Source organism: Polistes dominula, unplaced genomic scaffold (genome assembly GCF_049000335.1).
Source record: "Polistes dominula isolate Pdom_NZ unplaced genomic scaffold, Pdom_raw_medaka contig_79, whole genome shotgun sequence".
Classification (NCBI taxonomy): domain Eukaryota; kingdom Metazoa; phylum Arthropoda; class Insecta; order Hymenoptera; family Vespidae; genus Polistes; species Polistes dominula.
This window is the reverse complement of record NW_028300916.1, coordinates 4,199,231-4,226,523: the sequence shown is the minus strand read 5'-3', so window position 1 is coordinate 4,226,523 and position 27,293 is coordinate 4,199,231. Positions and strand designations below refer to the sequence as shown.

Sequence of the window (27,293 nt, the reverse complement as noted above, 5' to 3'; positions counted from 1 at the left end):
GAGAAACAGCAACGTAGATAAGCATAGAGAAAGGAGAAGCCTCCTCCTCCTCCTCCACCTCCACCTCTACCTATTTCTATCTCACTCAGTCATTCTATTTCTCTCTGTATAAACGTGTGTGCTGTTAGAATCGAGAAACCTTCTTCTACTCATCGAATGAAAAAGAGAAATAAATGAAAGGGGAGGGGTTGGGTGCTGCTTGTGGTGATGGGGTGGGGGAAAGGAATAAAGAAAAAAAAAGGACAAAAGAAAGATAGAAAGAAACGGGGAATGTTGTTCGAGAAAGGAAGAGACAGAAATCGAGTCCCTCCGGTAATTGATCGACTTCTACGCGTGTATATAGGCGCTCCTCGAGAGTACGTTCAGCTTGAGCAGACTTTTGCCGAGTCGTAACGAGATAATTAAATCAATATAGTAGAAGAGAGCGGCCCGGCAGAAGAGTTTAATTGGACGGCACGCTTCGCGATCTTCTATTTTCTTTCTTTCTTTCTTTCTTTCTTTCTTTCTCTTTAGTTCTCCTCGCGAAAGCTTCGCGCGTCAAAATGCGAAGCAACGAGAAAAAGAGAAAAAGAGAGAGAGAAAGAGAGAGATGTTCACAACGGGGAGTCCTGCTACCGGAAATTTTCTTTCCTTCCTTTAATCTCTTTCTTACACATCATCCACGCCGTTTCTTTCCCTTACCTTACCTTACCTTACGACTCTTGTACCTTTATTTTAAATAACAAGAAGAAGAAGAAGAAGAAGAAAAAAATAAACCCTCAAAAGAGTTAAAAATTGTTTTACCTGTTCGCTATCTCGAAACCTTAACTATAAACTCTATCATAAGATAAACCATTTTGACATACATATTATAGATAGATAAGATTAACCGCGTGTACGATGGTTCAAATCTATACAAAAAAAAAAAAAAAGAAGAAAAAACAAATAAATCATGTTTTGGAATGTTTAAGGAAAATAAAAATATATTTGAAATCGATGGAAATATCACACATATATATATACACACACAAACATACACAAATACGCGAGAAGAAACCAGTTTTATTCAACGCAAATGGGATGATAGCTCTACCCAGTTTGCTCTACCACCTCGAGCATCATCCTTGGCTCTCGATCACTAGAAATTTGTGGTTTCTCTTTATCGAATCGTTTCCATTCCATCGACACGTCTCTCGGTAGCAATAACACGAACCCATCGCTATCTACAACTACTCTATCCTTTCTCTCTCTCTCTTTCATCAGAAAGTGCATAGAAGAGACGAAGGTAGAAAAGATTCCGGTCGATCTTTACTCCTAGCCTTCAGAGAGATTACTGTTTTATGCCACGATGAAACTATCTCTCTGAACTCTCTCTCTTTCTCTCTCTCTTTCTCTCATTCTCTCTCATTCTATCTGTCTGTCTATTTCTATCTTTTTATTTCTCTTTCTATTCCTCTTTCTCTTCGTATCTTCGAAGGTGCGGCCAAGCACGTTCGCGATAAAAGGAAAAACGATCAGGATGGGAAGTGAAAAAAAAAAAAAAAGGGAAGACAAAAAATAAAAGGCAGAGAGATTTCCCTGAGGCTTCGTAAAACTCAAGTTCATCTACTCTCTCGTCCTTAGCTTCGAGCTAGATCATTTTATCGGTTTGCAGTAAACGTAGAAATCAAGAAACGAAAATGACGTAGAAAATCTTTTACCGAGTTTCGTGACTAACTTTTCTTTTTATTACAATTTTTTTATTTTATTCGAACGACAAGTATGTAATCTACTTTACATCTAGAACATATCATCCTTATATTATCATTATTATCATTATAATATATAATAACATTTGTATTCAATTTTTAAACATTTTGTAATTTTGTTCAGAATTAAATTAAAAAAAAAAAACATCACATTCGATATCCTACGTTCTTTGTCTTCGTACTAAGTAAAGGGGGCAGGGAGAGGGTGGTGGTGAATTAGCGCTTAGAAAAAAGAAAAGATCGAGTTGATGGAAAGATAATCATAGGTGGTATATATCCTTGGGATCGAGTTAAAGGCAAACGAACAGCGAACACGTGGCGTGGGTGTTCTCGCGCGCTCAAACACACGAGGGATGGAGCGAAGAGAATGAACCACCAGCACGCGTTGTGGGCGGACCACGAGAAGAAGAGGAGGTGTAGTGGAGGTTAAAGAGGCGGGTGTGTTGGGTAGGGAGAGCAACTCGATAAAAGGAGAAACACGAATACAACCAAGAAATCGAATAGACATTCTCGTTAAAGTCTTTCTTCGTAAACTTTTGTTGATATTTTTTTCAAATGTTCAAACAAACAAAAAAATCAAGAAAAAAAATTTGAAATAAGTAAGTCAACCCTTTCACCCTATTTTCTATGGTTTTGACAAAAGAAAATGATTGGATTACAATAGTTCGTTCGGTCGATCGGTGGGCCAATCACCCAATCACTTTCTCCGGTTGCCCTTTAAAGAATCTTATTTGCATAAGGCTGGCACCGGTCGCGTCTGATTGGCCGTAATTAGCGATGCGTGGCCCCTCGCCCACGCTGGGTCAACGATGGAGTATTGAAGGTGAAGAGGAGGATAAGAAGGAAGACGTACGACCATAAAAGAAAGAGAGAAAAGCATATGTGATCAACGCGTAACATACGCTACCTAGACATTTACGCACCCACGCGTTTAAAAGAAGCGCGTGCCGTCCCACCTTGAATTTCGTAAGAAAGATCATAATACACTCAAACGATTTATCCTTAGATCAAAGACTTCAAAATTTAATCCGTGATTCTATTAAAAATCACGTACCTAATAGAAAATAACTATAATTCGTGATCGTTCGTAAAAACGTTCTATAAAAATAAACCTTTAAAATACAATTATAAGTATTTTATATTCTAATGACTATGATAAACGATTAACGTGACAGTTTTAATAATATAATACAAATAAAATCATAGAGGTATGATTTAACGTTAACTACGTTGACCCTTAGAAAATGATATCAAGAAAGTATCCGATATAAAATCGAATGAGAGAGAACACTATCGTCGTCTAACTCGAAGTACCATTTGTGGATAAGTGTGCATATGGTAGTAAATACACATACCTACGTATGTACAATGTATTTTACGCACACCTATATATATATATAGATACGTATGAGGAATCGTTTCGCAAGGATTAATGCGATTGGAAACTTTAACCTTGGCCTCTGATGTTCATTCCAATTTTCTAGGCTCCTATCTCGCGCTCTTAAAGATCAGAGATATAACGAGCGATAAAAGCTCTCGCACTAAGCGCTCATAAGTTATTATTAACGACGAACGATCTAATATCACGATCGAAACGATCGTCCCAAACGATCACTCTCTCTCTCTCTCTCTCTCTTTTTCTATTTTATTCTATCTTTTTCTTTAGCACGCTGTGTATGCTTCGGTCAGTCGAGCAAAATCACGTTCATCGATAAAGAGCCGGTTTATTGCGTTCCGTCCAAGAGAGACCATTCGCTGTCATCGGCACGACGAGAAGATCTTATACCGTCGTAGTGACCGTACGCGTAACGCGCGGACCGGACCGATAATACGTGTCCAAAGTGAAAACCATCTTCTCTTCCCGAGTCACAGCGGCACGCACTTACACACACACACACACACACATACGCGACCCTATCTTATTCGATGGTAAACTTAACGTTTAATTTACGAGCACTATTTTCTTCGACCATTTAAACGTTTCATACAGTTTATTTCCTTTTGATTTTGCAATAGGACAATTAAAATTGTTAATAATAAAACGATCAAAACGATGACGATGAAACAAGGGAATAACAGCAACTACTAAGAACTTTATTGGAAAGTAGATGTATATATGTGCAATACTTATCAACTAAATAGAGAAAATATTATATTCTATAAGAGAATTGTAGTTTCGAATGGAGAAGGAGGAGGAGGAGGAGGAGGAAGAGGAAGAAGACAGAGAGGATAATATTAAGAAGTTATATTAACGGTTTCCGGCTAGGAATATTTTCGCGTCATCTGTTCGACGCCGATCATAAATCCTGACGTTGCGCGTTACGCGGAACTTATTAAAATCGCGAATATCGAATTGTCTGCTCGTCTACCTGCCTCTTCTTCCTTCCTTCCTTCTCTCTCTTTTATTCTATCATATCAATTATCTCGAATATGTCCGTTTCATTATACCCTCCTGACGAGAGAACAAAATCGTTTGAGAGATGAAAATAGAAAAGAAAGAGAAAGAGATAAAAAGACAGATGTAAAAGAGAGCGTAGATCAACGCACACGAGTTGACACTGATTGTAAATCTACACATGAACGAGCACAAATATCACTTAAATCTGTCAGTATAGATAGATACGCTTAAGAGCGCACTTACACTTACTTCTCATGTATACGGCATAAAAGTGGCAAACAACAGTATGGGTTATAATATCCACGGACGATGCACTGCGTGGCACGACGGATATTCAACTGTGTCAAGGTTTTACGATAAACAGATTCCCGCCCTCTCTCTCTCTCTCTCTCTATCTCTATCTCTATCTCTCTTTCTCTCTCCCTTTTTTTCATTCTTTTTCTCAATCTCTAATTTCTTTTTAGATTTTATTGATCAAAAAAAAAAGAAAACAAAGTATAAACTTTTGATAGAAATGAAATAATTTCGCGTCAATTATCCACCGTATTTTTTCTCTATCATCCTATCCTCTCTGTTTATTTTATTCTCATACTTTTTGACACTACTCTATCAGAGAAAAGTTAAGTGTGTACTCTCGCGAGTTTAGTCTCGAGTTCAGCTACGAAGTAGAGTCGAGATCTCGGGACACTAGGTGCGCGCTTGTGGTAGGGGTCCGCGTAAGGTCTCGAGAATCGTGTTAGGTGGGGATAAGGTCGAAGGTCAGGGCTATACGGTCCGACCCGTGACCTCTGACCCTCTCGATCCCTCCGACCCAAGCCGCATGAACCCCTACTCTTCCCCCTTCACTCCTCCTTTTTCTTATACCCCACTCGTGCACTTAAGAGCTCTTTCTTTCTTTCTTTCTTTCTTTATTTCTTTCTTTCCTTATTTCTCGCTTTCTTTCTTCCCATCCTTTCTTTCATCTTTTCTCGGAGTTTTCTGTTTCCTCTCACAAATGTCAGTCGTCGTTGGCAGTCAACCAACACGATATGAGCTTCCATACTCGTATCTCTCAGTTTCTTTTTCTCTCTTTCTCTTTCTCATTCACATACGCGTAAAATGCAAACGCACGTTCCTTTTGAAATATTCATCTTCTCTTCTTCTCGCAAAATCTCATGTTAGCTACGTTGTCTCCTCGTCATTATTATTATTTCTTTTGTTGCTTATAACATTCCACTTGAAAATCTTCTTACGACGTAACACCGGAAGTTTTATTTTATTTGATTTTATTTTTTCTTTTAATTTGGTGTAATTTTCAAAATGTCTTTTTCTTATCAATGTTAAAGGTTATCGGTTTAAAGTTCATACTGGATGTTTTCAGTAACCTCGATGAATTCATTCCGGTTTAGAAACGATACACTAACGATAAAAGTCATAATTAAGATAACAACGTGCAAACCCCAACTACGCCCCGAACTAATTAGTATTTCTGGGTATTATTATTATTATTATTATTTATTATTATTAATATTATTATAATTAGTACGTAAATTTAAAGAGACTGATTTATCGATAAGTTCGTAATACACAGTTTAATAATAATCTAAGTTCATGAAATCCGTTTCCGGTGAATAGATTTATTAAAAATGAATTTTGTAGAAATTTACATCACTCATACTCTGTTAAACTTTCTTGAAGTAACTACAACCTTGCGAATATGAAACTTTAATAAAGTAAAAAAAAGAAATTGAGAGAATGAATTTAGTTCTTCTTCAATTTCAGAATAAAATTCGACCAAGAACTATCTTTCCTTGTCATCGTGGTCGTGGGTCTTGGTCGTGGTCGTATTAGTCTTGGAGGATAATTAAACCAACAGGAGATCCAATAAAGAAAGATTTTATCTTTATCACTGATAGAAAGAGCAAACTTTATAATCTAAGGACAATTAATTTGCTCGATGTAAAGTATTCACCTTATTAAATGAAGTAATTAATTCTCGTTAAGGCGTTCGTTCGAACTACCCTTTTTTTTCTTTTCTTAATTTTTTTTCTCTTTTTTATTTATTTTCTTCTTTTTTTTTTTTTTTTCACTGACAAACTACACACACGAAACATGTGTTCGAAGGAAGATGATATTTTTCTTCCAACGATCGGAGCGAAGATCACGGCCGTGTCTCGAGTTTACTAAAAGGAACATAAGAACGTTTATATGTATCGGTGAAAATACATGTACGTAGAATGGTTTTGCGCTTTGCGAATGTATACGTGAAAGTGAGCCCCACTTAATATGGATGTGTGAGCAAGACCCCAGATTGGACCTCTGAACTTTGAACCCTCCTCGCATCGGGACCATTGCTGCTAACAGCAGAACGGCCGCGGTTGCTTACGAACCGTTTGAAAAATTTCACGCTCAACTCGCGAACGTAACCGATTACATACACCAAACTACCTATTACCTCTTTTCTCATCTACTTCCGTCATCTTTTTTCAAATAGGGGCACTGTACATATGTATGTATATATGTATGAATATTTATGTATATACCTATGAAACATTTACTTTCAAACTTTACCTTTAAATTCAATAACTTATCAATTTTTTAACACGAAGATCAATTTAAATCACTGTTGCAATCGTTTTGTTTTGACTACATTAGAAAGATCAACTTTCTTGTCTATGATTCATCACAATTAGATATTCATAAATATGTTATATATTTTCACTGATTAATTCTTTTACATAGTTTATTAATCGTATGGAAAAAGATTCGATAAAGGCCAACAAAGTTCAATTGTATTTTGAACACTTTGAGAGATTATCGTTTTATCAAATTCTTTGTTTTCTCTAAATTAGAAGAATGTCAATAAAAAATAGAAAAATAGAAAAATAAAGAAAGAAAGTATATAATTATTTATATCATTTATAAATGTATAATTATCTAAATGTAATTAACTATTACAGTTTACGATCTATAATTAAAATCAATAGAAATGAAGTGATTCGAGTCAGTGAAATATCGGCCGTGATACAAAGTAATATATTCGATAATACAAAATTATAAAACTTTAATGAAAAAAAAAAAACGTATTACATTATAAATTCAATAAGATCAAAGATTTCTTAGAAAAATGTATAATCTCACGTATTAAATATACGCTTATTTACAGAAAGTGCAACAAGTATGTCTCGTAAATTCGTGTTGGTAGGACATTAATTTAAAGTTCGAGTTAATAACTTACCATAAATCTCAGAGAAAAGGGAGATCAGTGAAAAAAAAAAAAAAGAGAATAAAGTATAACCAAAGTCACTATCTTTTATGGTGACTAACAAGAAGGATGCAAGCAAGTACCACCGTCTAGAGACTCCCTGTAATTTCGTTGATTTTTCTAAAATGAAGAAGAAGAAGAAGACCAAAAAAAAAAATTCAGAGAATGAAAGAAACGAAAGAAGGTAAAAGAAAAAAAAATACATTTCGATAAAATGTCCCGAGAAATCGATATTTATCGCGTTCAGGATCGACCATACGAGTTTTAAACGAGTCAAGTGGCGTTAATCATACGCGTGTGGCTATGGGGTTTGCCGACTCTACGAATTGATGATTCCTAATTAAGGTACCGCGGTGCAATTAAGGAGACGCGCACCTTTAATTGCAGCTATCAATAAAAAGGGTGAAGTAGTCGCGCTGGAAGATAGTAGGATAGGAGTGAACCTTAAGGAAAAGGAAAGGGAAAAGGGAAAGGGTACGAAGAAGAAGACAGCAGAGTAACCAAAGCACAGTGTCGACCGATAAATGTTTTCGTGCTACCGTATGTAGTGTTGCTGTTAAGTGTGCAGTGCAGTGCAGTGCTGTGTTGTCCTGTTGCAAATATAATCAACCAACCAACCAACCAACCAACCAACCAACCAACGAACCCATTGCCCACTCCTCTTCCTTCTGGAGTCGAAATCTCGCATCTTCTTCGTCGTTCTTCTTCGTGATCCTTCGGTGTGTTGCTGTTCGTCCGGAATTTCTCAATTCGATTTCCGTCCGGTCGCTCATTAATTGCAACCAGTTCCTTAACCGGTGAAACGAAGTCACCGCACTCTCCTTCCTCTTCTTCTTCTTCTTTTTCTTCTTCTTATTTCCTTTTCGTCTTCCTCTTTCTCAAGAATCGCACCTACTTAATTGGATCGCGTACCCGGACTCGAAAGATTCCTCGAAATTCCACGATCAATTCGAACTATTATCTCCTCGTATGATTTTTAACCTGTTGCCTCGTTCCTTCCCTTTTAAATTTCTTTTTTATTTGAAAAAAACATTCAAGAACCGCATACTTGTCTGATCGAAATTATTTAACCTGTCGTACCTGGTATACGCATTTTGTAAAGATATTAAAAAAAGATTAGTGCTACGAGAAACCCGATTCGGATTTATAAAGTACCGTTTGATAAATATCCTAAACTCTTGCGACGATAAATAAGTCGAAATTGACGATCGATCAGGAATAACATGAGAAAGAAAGCAAGATAGAGAAAGAGAGAAAGAGAGAGAGAGAGAGATGAGTTGAGTTGAGTTAGGTGGAATCGAAAATCGATTAAAAGACATCGAATCTGATCTCTCTCGGGTGGATTTGGCAAAGTCGGCGATTCTAGAAAAGAGAATTCGAACTAAAGGGGTATAAGGTCGGTTTCTTTTTTGACGAAAGGAACCGAGAAGAAGATAAAGAGAGAGAGAGAGAGAGAGAGAGAGACCGGCCGAAATCGAGGTTCCACTGTGGTTGGAAGGAATAAATTCCATTGGCGACAAAAGGAGAACGCCCTTATGCCGAAGCTAATAGCGTCCCTACCGGTCTTCGTTTGGATGCAGCCCAAGAAAACGAGAAAGAGAAAGAGAGGTGCACGCACACCGAAAACTTTATTCCTTTTATTTTTTTTTTCTACTGCTCACTCTTGTTGGTCGACAGAGAGGAAATAATGACCAAGAGAAAGAAAGGGAAAGAAAGAAAGAGTAAGATAGCAACATCGTTTACGGAGGAACCACTCCCTCCTCTCCCACAATTCTCCTACTTCTTTTTCTTTAACTCGCGTGGCCTTCAATCTGTCAGATGGGTCGAAGCTTACGCAGGTGGTACGATCTCGACGTTGTCCTTTGAAAGATAGAAAGAGAAGAACTTTTTGGAAGTAGTATACCTCCACTAGAGGATGTAAATGAAAAATGTAAATTGGCATCGAACGAAATCGATTCACGAGTTCTACGTGTTTCAACTTTTCGGTCCCTCGCTTAGAGGGAAAGAAGAGAAGAGAAGAGAAGAGAAGAGAGGAGGATCCAGTGAGTACAGGAGGCGGAAAAAGATCTAAAACGTTTACGCCGAGAGACCGCGAGTTGAACGCGAGAGTTAAGAACGAAAAGAAGTGAACGAAGAAGTTGCAAGTGGAAGAAGTGTGGTAGAGGAGGAGTAAAGAGGGAAGAAGAAAAAGGGAGGAGAGGAAGGGCTTGAGGAGATGCTGCAGGATCCTTTCGCTAGACTGAAGAGACAATGCCATTGTTTTTAGACTTCAAAGGGACCTGACCGCTCGCGAACTGAGCCTTTGCTCTTGCCGTCGCTCCTAAATTCTTCTACGTCAAGCAAACCCAGTCCCCGTAATCGCGAATTCCTCTTTCTTTTCTCTCTCTCTCTCTCTCTCTCTCTCTCTTCCTTCCTTTCTTTCTACCCTCTGCATTATGTACGAACCCTTAACCCTTGACGAGGAGAATTTCCAAATAATCCTGGACCGATTCGTTCGACTTTACTCGATCGTGCATCGATCGGATGGACAAAATAGAAAAAAAGATTAAAAAAAAAAAAGAACTCAAGAATAAGAGGATTGGTGAAAAGGGCGATAGGGTTTCTTCTTCTTCTTCTTCGTGGTATAGAACTTGCAGAAGCCGGCGGGCAAGCACGGTAATTGCCGCGCTTGGCGGCCTTCGCTCCAATAAGCTCCACCATATGCTTCGATGCAACCATACATATATACGGTTACTTATATATGAGAGAAAGAAAGAGAGAAAGAGATCGGAGCTGACTTACGAAAGAAAGGGATAAAAGGGAAGAATAAGAAAAGAAAAGGGGAGAGTTGGGATCGTTTGGAAAGGCGAGAGAGGGTAAAGGTACGCCGCGTAGGAGCTGCTCTCCTCGCACGTATGTAAATGCGTATTGTCTTACTATACCGATAAAAAGACCTCCGCCGCGCCGGCTGCATTACCGTGGTCAGCAGTATATTAGCCCTTTGATTTATGCCGGATCGCCATATAAGTTCTACAATGTCCCGTCGTGCGGCTCATACGCGCGTGTAGGGTATACGTGACTCTCCTCGTACTCCTGTGGCCCACAGCTGCGAAGCCCAAGAGAGATCGTTTTAGGTGTGTACTAAAAGAGAATGAGAGAGAGAGAGAGAGAGAGAGAGAGAAAGAGAAAGAGAAAAAAAGGATAATGTCCTTCGACATTGAGAATCGACTTGAAAACGATCTAACTTTTTGTATTTGAAACTTCGATAATATCCCCCCTACCGTTTTTTCTTCTCTCACGCGATAGGATTAGTTGCTAACTTTGACTTTCACCATAAAAATAAAAGATTCTTATAAGAGTCATGGTAGATAAGCACAGATCGATCTTTCGTTCGTTCGTTCGTTCGTTCGTTGTTTTCTTAACGCAACTCCTGGATGGTCTTAATGAGTGATTAATAGCAACTCTTACGTCGGCTTTAAGATGATGATCGGTAGATCGCTACGAGAGAGTTAACCATGATACCGTATGCAAGATGATAGTTGCTACTGCTTCTTTCGCGATGATCATTAATTTCAAGGGAAATAAGTCGTAGACTTTGCTAAGGCCCTCTCTACCTACCATTCCTAGTTCCTAATGACGTTTTGTTAATGAAGATGAAAAGCGTCATCTTCGACTAACCACTCTGAATGTATCGTACCCTAATGCGGAATCCTTACAGAATAATAATCACCTTCGATACTTCTGCATCTCTTCTTCTTCTTCTTCTTCTTCTTCTTATGGGTTGTTTGTTGGTAATATAATATTGGTGAGAGAAAAAGATAAAGAGAAGAAATCAACTTTCTCTATCACCAAATGCGCCATGAATATTATCGTTTAAACGTTATTACTATACGTTACTTCCCATTACCACGTATACAACGCGTTGTTACCAACCCTTATCTCGACTTACATACGTTAGACAGATTCTTAATTTGAAGAGGATCGTAAACAGGTCGGCGAACAATGCCAATGATAGTAGAAACACTCGAGAAGTAGATTTGCATGTAACCAAGGAATATCTTTGGATCCCGATCGTGCAATTAATAAATTTGTCTGGTCGTTTGCATTATTCATACGATCCTTATTATCCCTTTAGATTTTCCACATAGGAAGAAACTATTCTGCGAGTATATCAAATGTTTCTTAACAATTTCCCATACTTTCGATCTGATTTCTCTTTATCTAACTCTCTTTCTCTTTCTTACATAGACCCACACAGAAACACACTCACGCGTATAGATATATACTCTGTCTCGGACGGATTTCGATCGATGGCAGGAAGGTTGGTGAATTATTTGAAGAGTCCACTAGTTGGTGAGTCCAAGCCTGTCCTTTTTCATTCCAGAATCCTCAGCAGGATCCGAGGGAAAAAAGGGGACTCAGTATTGCGGTTTGTTGCAACGTCCAAAGTTACACCGGCGGACCGGTCGCCCATCGTCGTCGTCGTCGTCCTCCTCGTCGTCCTCTTCGTCGTCGTCGTCGTCGTCGTCGTTGTTGTTGTTGTTGTCTTTCACGACCGGTAGCCTCCTGGGGACCTCGTTATCGGTACGATGTTGATATATGGCGTGCATTGCTCCTCCATCCACGCCCTGCACGTTCTCCCCTCTCCCTCTCTTTCCCATTCTTTCTTTATTTCTTTCTTTCTTTATTTCTTTCTTTCAATACTGGCCGTTCTTCTTGCTCATGGCTCGGCCGGTCCTTGTTACACGGCTAACGCCGAAGCTGCTGCTGCTGCTAACTCTCTTCTCTTCTCTTCGAATATCCAAACGGATATTCAGGCCCATTGTTCGGACCGCCCTCTGTGGCACTGCACCGACACCGGCTGTGTTCATTCCTTCATTCCTTCATTCTACTTCTTTCGTTCATACGATACTGTCTTATTATAAATCGCCAATATCGAGGGGCTTCCCCTGTCTCACATTTGTAGACATACACGCCATCGCATTTTACATTAACCTAAGTAAAAGAGTGTTCCTTTATTTCACCTAATTTCTTCTATCAATATTGAAGCAAAGATAAGGTGACCAACATTTTCCAACCTATCTCAATACACCATTTTAAGATAATCCTAAATCTTCAATGTAAAAGATAATGTAAAGACAACTTAGAAAATAAACTGAACTACAATGAACGAAAAAGAATAATACTTTACTCTGTTACTGGCTGACAATGATTCGCTTGGTTCGCGATCACGTCAGGTCTGACAAAAACTCGGTGTTGGTTTAACCGGCTTGCGGGTTATGATGAGAAATGTAATTTAAATTATTCACGCTTTTTGCTTACTCCTACCAACCTTTTTTCTGACATAACAATCACCAAGAGGATGAACGTTAGACGATGTTCGGGGCAAACTGTCTCTTTCTCTCTTTTTATATTTCATTCTATGTTATCTTTTTAGTTCTCGTTGAGAATCATCGTTTCGCATGGGAACTAAAAAGAAGAAAAAGGGTTAACAGAAAGATAAAGATAAAGAGAGAGAGAGAGAGGGAGAGAGAGAGAGAGAGAGAGAATGAGTCTGAGAAAAAACAAAACAACAAGTATCACGAAAGAGGCCGACAATGTCGCTTGCTTCTGGAGAAAGTGAATACGCTGAGGAAGGTCTCGTCGGTGGAGGGAGACAGACGTAGAGGCCGTCCTCTTCGTGAATGAAATTGTAACCTGCCTCGACCACTACGATAATGTCCTCTTACGCAACGGCGCACGATCTTCCTGTCTCTACGGGTCTATGACATCGAACAACAGAAACTTACTATCAAATTGTTTACGATATTTGTTAGCATTTGTTATTATTTTTTACTTTAATGTTACTGCATTCAAATCATTCGTGATCTAGGAAAATACCCATTCTAAGTTTCGTTTTCGAATAATATATAATTCAAGAACTTGTTTGTTGAGATATATGTTTTATTCAGTTTAGTTGAAGGAAATATCTCTCTTGGGTTATCGTAAAGGTAAACTAAGGAAATGATGGGGATTCTGTTTAGGAAGTTTGTTGAAGTTAGAAACAAGAAAGTTGTAGGCAGAGGTAAGAAGGGTTATGAAGATGAAAAGGATATACCTAGGTTTAACAACTTTACATTGACGTATGTACAGTTGTTAGTATAATAATAATATAGTATACGATGATGATGATGATGATGATAATAATAGTGATCTTAATAATAATGATAGTAATATAAGAGAAAGGGTTCTACGTGGATTGAAACGTAACACCCCCACAAGGAGGAATATCACGTACAAGGGTTGTATTTTTTAGTTAATAACTTTGATTCAAAAATCGAAGAGGATAAATTCGTAGTCTCCGAGGCAAGGAACATCTTCAAGGATTTTCTTATTCCGTTCGTATAACTAAGGGGAATCCTTTTTCTCGTCCTTCTCCCCCGAAGTTAATGGAACTTAATGCAACGTGGAAAAGCTCATGAATGAGTTGCGTGACACGTAGGAGGTTTGCAAGGCCTCCATGCGAAGATCCGCGTGACTTTGTGCGTCTTGGTATAGAAACTTGGACTTCCTGTCCGCGCTCACATGTCCGACTCCCAACCATTATAGCATCATCTACTACCGGTCGACGTTGTGGGAGAGTAAGCATCGCTCACACGTCACGTTATGCGACCACTCACGAATCAACTTGGACAACAAACCTTCATTCATTTCTGCACCACAATCTTCTTTTCCTTATTCTAGGAATTTTCTTTCTTTTTTTTTTTCTATTAACAACTTACATTCATAAATCTCAATCTTTTTCATTCAATTTTTTCTCCACGATGTTAAATTATATTTCATTCATGCACTGATCAACGAAGAACATCATCTTGAATACAAATGTAATCATTAATTACGATTGTAATTAAATATTAACAATCAGCGAACTTATAAATGTATTTAGAGTCGTGTAAGTACAGATGCTATTATAATTTGTTACGATTTACCAAGTTGATAAACTCGTCACGATTTCTTCGAGTTGAATGAGAAAAGTATTTCTCTTAGTTGAACGAGATCAACGATAAACTAACTTAATGCGTTAAATCTTATCGCGATTCTTCTAAGTAGAAGTATGCAAATTTTCGTTTCGTTATCTATTTATCGAAAAAAAGAAAAAAAGAAAATGTTTAAAAATTCTTCTTGATGCGTATCAAGTACATACAACCAACCTCGAACTCGATATCACAGGTATATAATAACGTTCATTGTCTTACGTGTTACTTTCTCGGCATCGTAAAATCAGTCACAAGTGGCAGCAATTCGTTACGATCGGTGAAACATGACACGAGTTGAGTAAAACGGATCTGTCTTTTAATCGTACGATGACCAAAACGTCGTATTTAACAAATTGAACCGCACTGTTAACTGTACATTCGTGGAATCGTATCGTGATCGACGATCGATGAATAGGAGTATATAAGTGTACTTAGGTATTACCAAGTGCCGGTTACGTTTACGATCCACATGCGTCACGATTATGTCCAACTCGGTGACACTTTAAGCTACAAATTTTATTTTACGATATGTTGACTGCGGTACAAGAGAGTACGAACGACCGAGTTAAGCGAGCAAGCAATACTACTACCACACCAATGTACTTACATACATACTTACATACATACTTACATACATATACATATATACATACATACGAGAACCGATTCGAGATAGATTTATTACGTCCACGCGTTCTCCTTCGCCTGCTGTATATACCACCTACCACGAGGTTTGCTTTCCCATGCAACATATCTACTACCTACACTTAACCATCTGATCACTCCTCCTAACTAATACCTCCACCAACTTTCTTCATTTCTTCCAAGAAAGAGAGAAACCTTTTTCCTACCAGAATTACGCGTTAGGTCGAGTTATTTTGTTTTACGGGACAGTTGAGATTTCGCGGACGAGGGAACATATAAACTATCGTCCTCTTTCCAGACTTTACAAAAAAAAAGAAACGATACTGCCCACCAGTCAATTAAATGCGCGCAACTCGTAATGCACTAGCTCGATAAGATAACACAACCATAAAAATAAGAATGAAACTAATTTAAAAAAGGTATCATACGAATGATGAGTGTAAGGTTTAGAAGTAAAGAGATGTTCTTATCGAAAAGTAATTAAATTAATTTCAAGCGCGAGTAAAAACGCGTCCATAACCACGAGAGATAGCTGGTTGGCTGGCTGGTTGGTTGGTTGGTTGGTTGGTTGGTTGGTTGGTTGGCTATCCCGCCGTCTTATTTCCATGTCATTGAAATTCGCACGACGATGATCTCGCGCGATAGAAACGAACGTGCACGCACGCGAGCCACGCTACCACGGTCACCATTCCATCTTTCTAACCTTGTCTTTTTTCCCCTGTCCCTCTTACCCCCCCAATACTACTCTGCTGTCCTTTTCAAATCGAAAAGAAACAGCGGGACGTAACTTAACGAAGGGACCCCGTAGAAAAGAAGGAGAGAAAAGATACGTCATTAATAAGACAACGTGCATCCAATAGGTGTATATAAGAGATCTATGGGGTGGGGGTAAGGCCCACGCGTACCAGGACTGTCTCTCTAGCAACTTTCAGACCACCCTTTCTTTTTTTTTTTTCTTTTTCTTTTCTCTTCTTCGTTCGACCGTACGACACGACACGGTTAAATGCGTGCAACACGTCCGCACGATCGATCGTTACTTTCAATCAAGCCGAGATCCCCTTCTCTCCCTCCACCTCTTTCGTTTCGTCCTCGTCCACCTTCACCACCCCCTCCTACTCCTCCTTCTCCTCCTATTCCTCATCATCCTCATTCTCTTACTCTTACCGTTCTTAAATGCTCACGTACTACATACGAAGAGAACTCTGTTCGCGCGAACAGATTCGACCTAAATGCGTGATATCGATTTTATTTATCGATCTGACCCGGTCCGCCCGCTTTTGCTGACGTCATCATCCTAGACATGCAATGCCCACGCGAATCGATCGATTATTTTCTCCAGAAGTAAAAAAGAAAAAAATAGAGAAAAAACACACAGACAGTTCGTACATGAAGCGAGGTTTAGTCTCAGCACGGTTAATTGCCACCTGTGAGAAAAAGAGAAAGAAAAAGAGAGAAATACATTGGAACTATCGGTAGCTACCGTTAATTGCTACCGTTTTCCTTGCGATATAGGATACTATTGACAGAGAACGTTTCAAATATATAATATTTTCTTGAAAGTCGAGGACGAATTAATACGGTGCGAACTCCTTTAATGGCTCGACACCAATTATATGCACTTGAGATTTTTTTTTTATTTGTCTTTTTTATTTATCTATTTTATAAGAACGTAGAAAGTTAAGTCACGTTAATCTGAAGATAATGAAACTATTCCGTGAGAAATATTATCGTTAAGTAATCATAAAAATATAATTCAAATGACAATTTTTATTTAATGATAAAAATTTTACGCGTTAGACGTTTAATTTATTAATTAAAATATTTGTATATGTATACAGATTAGATGTAATACATATTACCGATTTATATTTGTTTCAATCATTTTTACAAGTATATTAATTAATCCGAGATTGAAGAATACATAAAAATATAAACTTGTTAATTAACAAAATACGTATAAATTTTATCGTAAAAATATCGAAACATATTATAGGCAGTAAAAAAAAAGGACGATCCTAGTTGTATTCTTGAAACTCGTGATCTCATTCTTACATTCCACATGACCAACGAAGGATGGAAAGATTACTTCATGAATTCCTGCAAAAGATACGAAATACCAACTGGCCAGTGTTGCCACCACATCGTCGTCTTATTAGACGCGATATGTGCGAGCTACGAAAACAAAATCCATGATACCTGAGTTGTCAAGTTGATGATGTGAGTCTCGATTTAAACAAGAACAGAGAAGAAAAAATATATTTAAATATACAAATTCAGTATCACATTGTAATATTATTTTTTATGTATTCTATTGTAACTGTGGTATTATTTTGTACGTTATTATAATTGACTAAATAATTTAGAATTATATTAAATAAACATTTTATAACAAAATCATAGAACAACGCGTGACTGAAATATCCTAGTGTATATATATTTATATATAAATATAAAAATAAAAATAAAAAGAAAAGAATAGAATAGAAAACTAGAGTTAAGAAACGTCCGTAAAGAGAGATCGTGCAACCTAATAGGAATTTATTGAATCGATACAACTTTGTTCTCTCGCGATATGCGATAGATCGCGTAAGAAATGGTCTGGTACAAACGAGCCGCGTACAACTTGACGTGTGTCGTCATAGACGGAAAAGAAAAAGAACAAGAGAGAGAGAGAGAAATAGATGAGTGGAGAATGAAACATTTTACCTGTCTCTCACTCTTTCTCTCTTCTTTTTATCTTTGTTTCATTCGTCGATCAGAAACTATCGGTTCAAGCTAAACCCATAGTTTCTCTTCGTCCTCTTCCGTAAAGATTTTTCTTCGTAAATAGAAACGAAAGGGAGAAATAAGTGTGGTTGGAAAGTTCCGTCAACGGTGTGTCCCCCTCTCAACCACCCGTGCGTTATGCGTCGTGCGTTCCATAGAAGGCGTCTAGTTTCTGTCGATAGTTGAAGTAACGAAGCGCGTTAATGCCGTGAGCGGCTTCTCATTGTGGGAGCGGTCTCAGAGTTACGGTCAGCCAGCAATATCTTTTTACACGAACGCAGGGGCTTGTTAACGATAGAAATCCGATCAGGTACAATACCATTATTTAAGCTTCTCTCTCTCTCTCTCTTTCTCTCTCTCTCTCCCTTTCTCTCTTTTTCTCTTTCCCTATTTCCTTCTCTTTGTCTTACATATACGTTGGGTACTTTCACACATATAAAACTAGACGAATAAATAGAGCTGTATATATATATAGAACTTATATATAATACATAGATGATAATGTACATAGTTGTATTTAAGTATATCCCAGAGTATATACAGACATCTTGCCATTAGTGGCGCGAGAGGAGACCCAGTTCGCTCGAACAAGCCTAATGATTTCGTTCCACAACGCTCGAACGGAGCTTATATTTTCTTTCGTGGCTAAGAACCTGTCAGACTCGTACACACTCGAGAGATTTCCTTCCCTAGTTACGATCAATTCTGTCCTTCTAACTTTCCGTGCTTGGCAACGATAATTAGCACCACCGGAGGACGAGAGAACGCTTCATTCGATAAAGGATTATTCCTTAGATTCAAATTTCTTTATCTTCGAAATGTTTAACCAAAATGTTTCGTAATAATTGAATACATATATGGAAATAATTAGAAATTGTCTATCGTTGTTATGTATACTATTTTATTATTTTTTATTATTGTTAATGTAACTTTTTTACTTTGGTTTTTTTTTTTTTTGGAAAGAAGAATATTATATTTAATTAAAAAACACTCGAAAAAACTAAATTTATAGCTAATAGTATATTATATTATAATATATTATATTATAATTTTATATTATATATAAATTAATGTGTGTTAATTAATTTATATAATTATATAATGATAATAAATTATATATAATTATAATATTATATTATATTATATTATATAACTATTTAATATAACCATTAAAATTTAATATATATAGCTATATAATATATATCTAATTACTACCATAACTGTATAAATATCTATCTAATTTAATATAACTATTAAAAAAGTAATTCTAAGATCACTTCATTTCGTGATAATAAAAAAAAAAAAAAACCTAATACAAAATATAAAACATATTACTCCTATAAATATTAATCGACAAATAAATTTATCTCGAGATTATTTGAAAATAATTATTATATATTTTTCTAACAAATATATATATATATCCTTTAACTTAAAATTAACTCTTAATAATTATTCTCAATAGTCTCTTCTAGCAGACCAATCTTCAACAATCGCGTATCCTCATCGAACACAAATAAGAAAAGATTATTTGCTCTGCTAGTTTAAAACTTGTTACGGTCTCGAATAATCGATTAATGGTTTCCTCGTCGTCCAATGGATCCAAGAGTAAGATCATCCGACTGGATAATTAGCTATGATACTCTTCTACGTAGCACCACGTACGATCCTACGAGTTTATCGCTTAGCTATGAAAGTCGACCCGCGGGGGCCGGAAACGAGCGCTTACGAGCCGGATAAGACCTCGCTTCGTCCTGACCTTTAATTAGTTACCGCGAGGCTGCTGTTGCTGTTACTGTTGCTACTTCTGCTACTTCTGCTACTTCTATTGCTATTGGCAGAATTAACGGCTTCCTGGACTGTTAAATAAATAAAACAAAGTATTGCTAAGTTCCTACCTAGTTCTAGCAATGTTTTTTTTTTTTTTTTTTTTTTTTTTTCATTGGCCTTAGGTACTACGTACAATGTTAGAAAGGATATTAGAACAAAAATGATAAACTGAGAATAAAGAAAAAAACAAAAAAGAGATTAGGTAAAGTAAAGTAATCGAGATTCGAGTATCTGATTTATACGAGTTTCGCGTCACGCTCTCGGTGGTTCAAGAATTATCGCAAAAGAGACTTCTCTTAGCAAGTAAATTTAAAAACTTAACTCAACTATCATCCTTGATCATCTATTATTCTCCTTTTGGTTCGAAGATTAATTGGCTCGATTCTATTGTACAATATAAACTTAAAATACATGGAGATATATGTACTTGGTTTTATGGCAGGACGCAATGAAATTGTTGTTTTTTTTTCTTCTTCTTTTTAAAGCGGAAACAACGTAAATGATCTAGGGGCCTAAGAAGAAAATTCAATTAACACGATTACTCTCTTTTACAGTAATTTAATGAAACACCTTCTAATTAGTGTCCATCTTAATCGGACCTCGATACATACACTCGACTAGAGAGAATACTAAATTAAGAGAACAAAATTACAAGAAGAGAAAAGAAAGAACATACCTACACATACATACACATATTTACATTCACACTTATGCATCATGAAAGAAGAGATCTTTCTTTACTCCTGTACGTTCCAGACCTTAAATCCACAAAGTCGGATCCATTTTGTACGCTCATTACTTTTATGTAATACGATTCGAGTATAATTCTTCGAAGCGTTGCAGTGTCCACTCTATAAGCTCAATTAACATCCATGTCAGGTTGGTTTGTTTTTCTTTTTTTTTTTTCTCTTTTCCTATGCGCTTTAATTAGATCTTATTAAAAGAAACACACTCCGAAGTAGAAAGAAAAAGGAAGAAGAGATAGAAAAGAATTAACAACAGCTAGGATAGAAAAGAAACAAGAGTGAATGCGTGCCACCGATTTGGTGACTGCATTCGAGGGGAGACTTAATTATTGCAAGCAGGAAACCAAGATGAAAGGAAGGTGGGTGAATGAATGAGGGGTGATGGGGAGTAAGGGTGAGTAAAGTCTAGAGTATATTTCTGATTCGACCTTCCTTCCTTCCTTCCTTCTTTCCTTACTTCCTTCATATCATTTTTTATTATTTTTTTTTTCCACCTATCCATCCTTTTCTACTCTTCTTCTTCTTCTTCTTCTTGTTCTTCTTCTTTGAGAACGTAGGCAACCGAATGAATAGCGTGCGTTCACGGTAAGGCGCTCACCATAATGGTGGCACACGCCGTTACCACTACGAAGCACGTTGTCGGCAGCGGTGCCGGCGTACGGCTCTACTTACAATAATTAACATGATTGCCATTATACGTACGTGCGCGGGCGTGCGTCGTAATGGCCAGACAACGACCACCGTTGCGAAACTTCAACTCAGATACAAGAGAGAGAAAGAGAGAAATGCTTTAGGATAAGAAATAGAGATGTACACCTTCTAATCTTATTATAAGTTTATCATCAGAAAATAAGATTTCAACTTATTCCTTCATTAACAAAAAATATAATAATATTCAATCAATGCATGAGTGTAATAACAAAAATTTCATCAATGCATGAGTCTACGAAAAGTTCAGTCAATGCTCATTGATCATTGACTAATTTATTCGTAGCTTATTGAACTTTTTTTCAAGTGAAAACTACTTTAGAATAGGGAGTGATTTGAAAAATTGAAACACGGCGGCGATGCAACGGAGCGGCGGGCGGCTATGTAACGGCTACGATATTTAGTAAGAAGAGAAAAAGAGACAAACGTATAGGATTGAGTCTACGAGAGAATGAGACAGAATATAGCTATACAGTTTTTCCTATTCTCGGTTTCCTCTTTATGCTCTGCTTCGTAGTTATCGCTCCTGGTTGTATATTTATGGGTTTGTGTGCGACTGCATACTATGAATTGTGGACACATATTATTTCGATCCTATACCTGTTTGGAGGTAGGAGCGATAGCAAGATAGAAGAATAAACAGAGATAACGATAAGAGCGACAAAAGAATAGGGTACAAACGAACCGACGATCGAAATAAAGAAAGAAGGTGTGAAGTCTGTCTTTGTAAGTTGTATAAGTGTGTAAGTCCTGTGTGAGTCTGGAAGGTATATAGAAAATATGTTAAGAAAATAATATTTGAAATGATCCAAATGATATTGTTTATAACACTTAGGAATTTTTGATAATTCTGTTTGAAATACCAACAACAAAAAATAATATCAACTACTTGATCACTAATGCAACGAATTAAATAATAAAATACATTGATAATTTTGTATAAAATAAATAATTTGGTGATAAAAAGTAGGCGATAACAGGTAGTAGTATCCGTCCTTGTGTTAGTAAGTTAACGTACCAGAGGGAAGTTATACTGGCGAGAGAGAAGTTACCAAGACACGAGCCATTTACTGGGTGGTGGTGGGCGAGAGTAGTCGAAGGTAGCGAGTCGGACGGTAATGGTCATTACGAGCACGCTCCGTTGATTGTGCACCGCCACGGGACCGAGGCGGAAAGGGCATCATCGCCGACCCGGAGACCCGCTCCTTTTCTTTCTTTCTTTTTTCTTTTCTTTTCTTTTTTGTTTCTTTCTCTAGCTAACTCTTACTCATACACGCCGATGCGCTGAAAGAGAGAAAAAAGGATGGAGAATGAACGGACGCACGCGGTATATTCTTTTATTAAGCTAGGAAGCATAGCCACGGCAAACTCGTTCGTTAGCTAATTTAATGCCGGCCACTGAACACCGCCGATACTGTGAACCACGGGCCCTATATCACTTTAACGCACCCGAAGGTGGATGTCGGCGTGCATATCGCTGAGGAACAAGGCGAACCTTCGACCCTCGTTTTCCTCACATGTATATGTATATACATATATGTATGTATGTACTTTTTACGTAGATAATACGTAAGGTAGAGACGATAATCGAATCCTCCAGGATATATAAGTATGTGAATTTTATATTCGATTTTATACTACTCTCTCTCTCTCTCTCTCTATATCAATTCTTTTTTTTTTCTTTTATCATTTAAAATTGTAATCTTTCTATAATGTATTTTTATTTAGCAACTAAAGTAATTCCAATATAATTACATGTATCTACTATATTACTATTATTACTGTAATTTGAATATCGTATTATTCAAAAAGACAAGATATGAAAATTGGGTTATAGAATTTAAGAAAATAAAAATGAACTTTTTTCAAAAGCATAATAAAAGGAAAGAAAAGGAAGATAACAGAAGCAAAGGTGATTTATTTTATTATTTATTTTCATCGTTAACGATATCGCGATTATCATCGAAAGGAGCGGCTGGCTACGAAGGCGTTGAGAAGGCGTTCCGAGTCTAAAGGGATCGGACTGTTAATCTTTTGCGAACTAAAAGAGAGAAAGAGCCCTCTCTCTCTCTCTCTGTCCCTGATGAAAAACGCGTAGAATACTTCGCGACAGTGGACGACTATAATTCTTCGTGTAATCGTTACGGTTCGGGCCCGGCTAAGCGATTATAAACCACGTAACGTTCGTTAGCGAATTTAATGCCAGCGGCGGCCAACGGCACACGCACGGGACACTAACACATACCAACACAAATACATATATATATATATATATATATATATATATATATATATATATATAAAATTACAGAGAGACGGTCGAGTATGTGGTTTGGTCCTATATCACTTTAACGCACTGCCGTGAAGTTCAGGGTTGCAGACGGTACGATGAACTCGTCCGGTCGTAGTGCAATACTAAGAAACGGAAACGATGATGCCTTCTTATTATATTCCTACGTTTTATTCAATTAATTCTTTATATATATATATTATTATGTTAATAGTTATTTCATTAAATTCAAATTTTTTTGTCCTAATTTAAACATTAAACATATTAGAATCCGCTTTTGTTCTCATACAATAACCCTAAACCAGAATATTATACAAAAACTTGAAACATATCTTCCTGGATGGTAAAGAAACAAAAAATTCGATGGAAAAAAAAAGATAAAAACAATGGAAAAAGGATTAAAAGAGAATGGCAGGACAGGTAGAACGACGCGTTTGTTCTTAACGCGAAGAATCTCGTGCAAAATGCAACAGCACGAGTTTAGCTCGCGTGGCATCGAAGATCAGCGTCGTCGTTTTCCTTATAAAGACCCCCGTTGCGTTTTAAAGGCACAGGTGGTGGTGGTGGTGGTGGTGGTGGTGTGGCTCGTTCTAACCGGTGCTAAGCGACTTCTAAACCAGTAAAGAGAAACGAAAGAAGGTGGGTATAGGTGAGTAGTAGCCTTTCCCGTAATTACGTCCCAATATGCAAGCGGGCCGTGCAAAACGTGCTCTTTCTCTTTCTCTCTCTCTCTCTCTTTCTTTCTTTCTCTTTCTTTATTTTTCGTTCTCTTTCTTTGAACGATGGTATGCAAGCTTCTGGTTGAAGCAACCGCGGTAGATCGCGAGATAGGCGTACGTAGAATATACACAAGCAATAGTAACAGCAAAAGCAACACAAACTCGTGGACCTCCGCATCTACAACTACAACTACAAACACTACTACCTTCATCCTCTTCTTCTTTTTCCTCCATCTTCCAAAGCTGTTGCATATCGGTACACGTTGAATGATTAATGCGCTCCCGAGGCAAGGCATCGGTGTAACATTTGATCTGTCCCGAGCTAAAATTACGCGAATACAGGAGCCCACGCTCGTTCCAGCTAGTTCTTCTAAGAGAGAGAGAATACCCGGAAGATTTAACATCGATCGCTAAACTGACCTACGTGCAATGAACCGTAAAAGGTCGGACACGTAACATCTTAGAAAACTTGGAAAATTTTCTCTGTCATTTAACAACGTTTAAAAATAAAAATATATCATGTGGATAGATCACACGTGTTAGAAGTATAACCTTCGAAAAACTAAGTTTCGAGAGAATGAGACGAATGTCTTTCCGATAAGTCCGTAGGGTCTTTCCGATAAGTCCGTAGGGTCTTTCCGATAAGTCCGTAGGGTCTTTCCGATAAGTCCGTAGGGTCTTTCCGATAAGTCCGTAGGGTCTTTCCGATAAGTCTGTAAGGTCTTTCCGACTGTCTGTCCACTCTTTGTAGTATGGAGATGCACACGAACACACACATATACAACCAGGAGTGATAACTACGAAGCAGAGCATAGAGAGGAGACCGAGAATAGGAAAAACTGTATATATAGCTATATTCCGTCTCATTCTCTCCCAGGCTCAAACCTTTGTCCCTTTTTCTCTCATTATTTAGTATCGTAGCCGTTTCATAGCTACGTTTCTTGACCGACCGTGTTTCATTTTTTTCAGATCACTCCCTATTCTAAAGAAGTTTTCACTTCAAAATTAAAAAAGAAAGATGATGGTTAGTGTACGCGTGATTTTGTTCTATACCATCTTCGTCTTAATATTATTATTATTATGTTCTGTAATAAGATTAATACAGTAGTATATATATATATATATATATATATCCGGAGAAGAATATAGATAGATATATTTAGAACACATGCACCAACTACAACGTCCAAAGAAGAAATATTAATTAACAACTACCGACAGATAATGGGGCACCCGTAGAGTTACTTTAGAGAAATCGTTTTAGTAGAACTATCGTGATTTAGCGAAAGAAGGTGAATTAATAGTTGGCGGTAGCACGCCCACGCACCGATGATCGCGATATAAAAACGGGGCTCGTGGATGTCGGAAGATGCGTTGCGATTAGCTCGAGCGTTGCTCTCCCTCTCTCTCTCTCTCTCTTTCTCTCTCTCTCACTCGCTTGGTATAATTAATTATCCACTTCGATATTAGGAGTGCTTGGAAAGCTAGCAACGATAGCGTACACTAGCGTGTTAAGTGCAACGGATAGAGCTATACGACTTGGGTGACCGTGCTAAGCTTCTGGATTGAATGTAGAAAAAGGGAAAGGGAAAAGGGAAGGTAAAGAGGGCAAGAGGGAACGATTCTAGCTTCTAGATTCTGTCTCGTTTTTACTCGGATAGCAAGCACATTGCTTACGTGCGTGCGCACACGCCGCCCCGGGCCCTTTCCACCTTTCTTGCGTGCCGAGGTGTAATGCACCTCTTTTCTCTTATTCTCTTCCTCTCTCATTCACTATTTCTTTTTTATTCAACTTCTTACTCGGGAGCAAAGTAACCGACGAGAATTATATCAAACGACGACAGACTCTTTAATCTTTTATTACGAAAAAAAAACTCGTTCCATACTTAAATTACTTATTATCAACAATTTCATACTATATTTAGATTAAAGTATCTTTTGTCTGAACTAATACGTTACTTAAAAAATATTCGAATAATTGGAGGTAAGTAAATCTAAGAGAGTTAGCACGTCAATGCATAGAACGCAGTTGAAATAATTCAACGATTTTCTACGTTGGTCATCGTTGCCAGAAGTAGTAGTGGTAGGAAAGCAAGAACGGCAGCGTTCGAACGTCATTCCCACAGACGACAACGACGACGACGACGACAACGACGAGCATCCATTAGAGCTATAAGGCATTGTCAGCGCGTACGCGTCGTTTCTTCAACAGCAACAACAGCAAAAGTTGCAATGGAACTGCAAGGAAACAGCAACGGCAAACGGCAACATTCAACAACAAGGTGACGGTAGGTGCAGCAGCAGCAGCAACAGCAGCGTTGAATCGGTATGCACAAGGCGTACTTACACTCACGACGGCTATCCTCGAGAGTACTCGCTAAGAAAATCGAAAGTAAGCCGACGGGTAAGCAAAAGGAGGCGGTGGCGGTGACTACGTTCTGAATGCAGCCACGTTACTGTATGCAAAATAGTCGTTTACAGGTAAGCATCCTTACGGATGCACCTCGTGTACGTTTACTTTTACATACTCCTCTCGTCTCCTCAGTCTAACTTGCCTGCCGGTTTTGCTGCCATGAGTGCATCGAAAAGGGTGAGCCTTTAGGGCTATACCAGCCATACGCTGCTGTTACTCCTGCTGCTGCTGAAGCTGCTACTTCTGAGTATACACACCATAGGTACGGGCCAGTTTTATTGGACGACACCGACACCGACATTGGACTCGCGAAGGAATCGCGATTCCCTTACCCTTTTGCCGCGAAATGATCGCCGCCTTTACCAAAGGTAAGAAAACCGGCAAGCTTTCGTGGATTTCTATCGTTCGATCCGAGCCAGCTGCTGCACTGAGTAAAGGCGCGAAACCTTTGTCGATGAATGTGAAGAGAAAGATAGAAAGAATGAAAGACTGAAGGAGTGAACGTAGAAGAGATTTCTTTCAGTTTCGAATATGGAATGCATCGATATTCGATCGACGAGGACTATCTAATTGGGTTTCAGGTGCTGCCGTGGGAGCGAACAGAAAATATATCTCTACGAATTTCCATCTTACCGAAACCGACACAAGCAAGCCTGTTAACTTTCTACCTTTTTGCTTTGTCTACTATTTCGATCTTAAAGTTACGAAGTAGTAGTGTGGTGTCGTCGTTCCCTTTGATCGTCATGAATATCGCTACGAAAACGATCAAACGTCAGGGGACTCGTCTAAAAGACGTAACAGTGTGTGTATGT

General features: G+C 38.0%; 1 protein-coding gene across 2 annotated transcripts in view; it reads right to left on the bottom strand.

Moving 5' to 3' along the window:
- The window catches only part of LOC149033100 (uncharacterized), a 97,908-nt gene that overhangs the window by 14,632 nt on the left and 55,983 nt on the right, over positions 1–27,293 (bottom strand). The window lies entirely within an intron of this gene.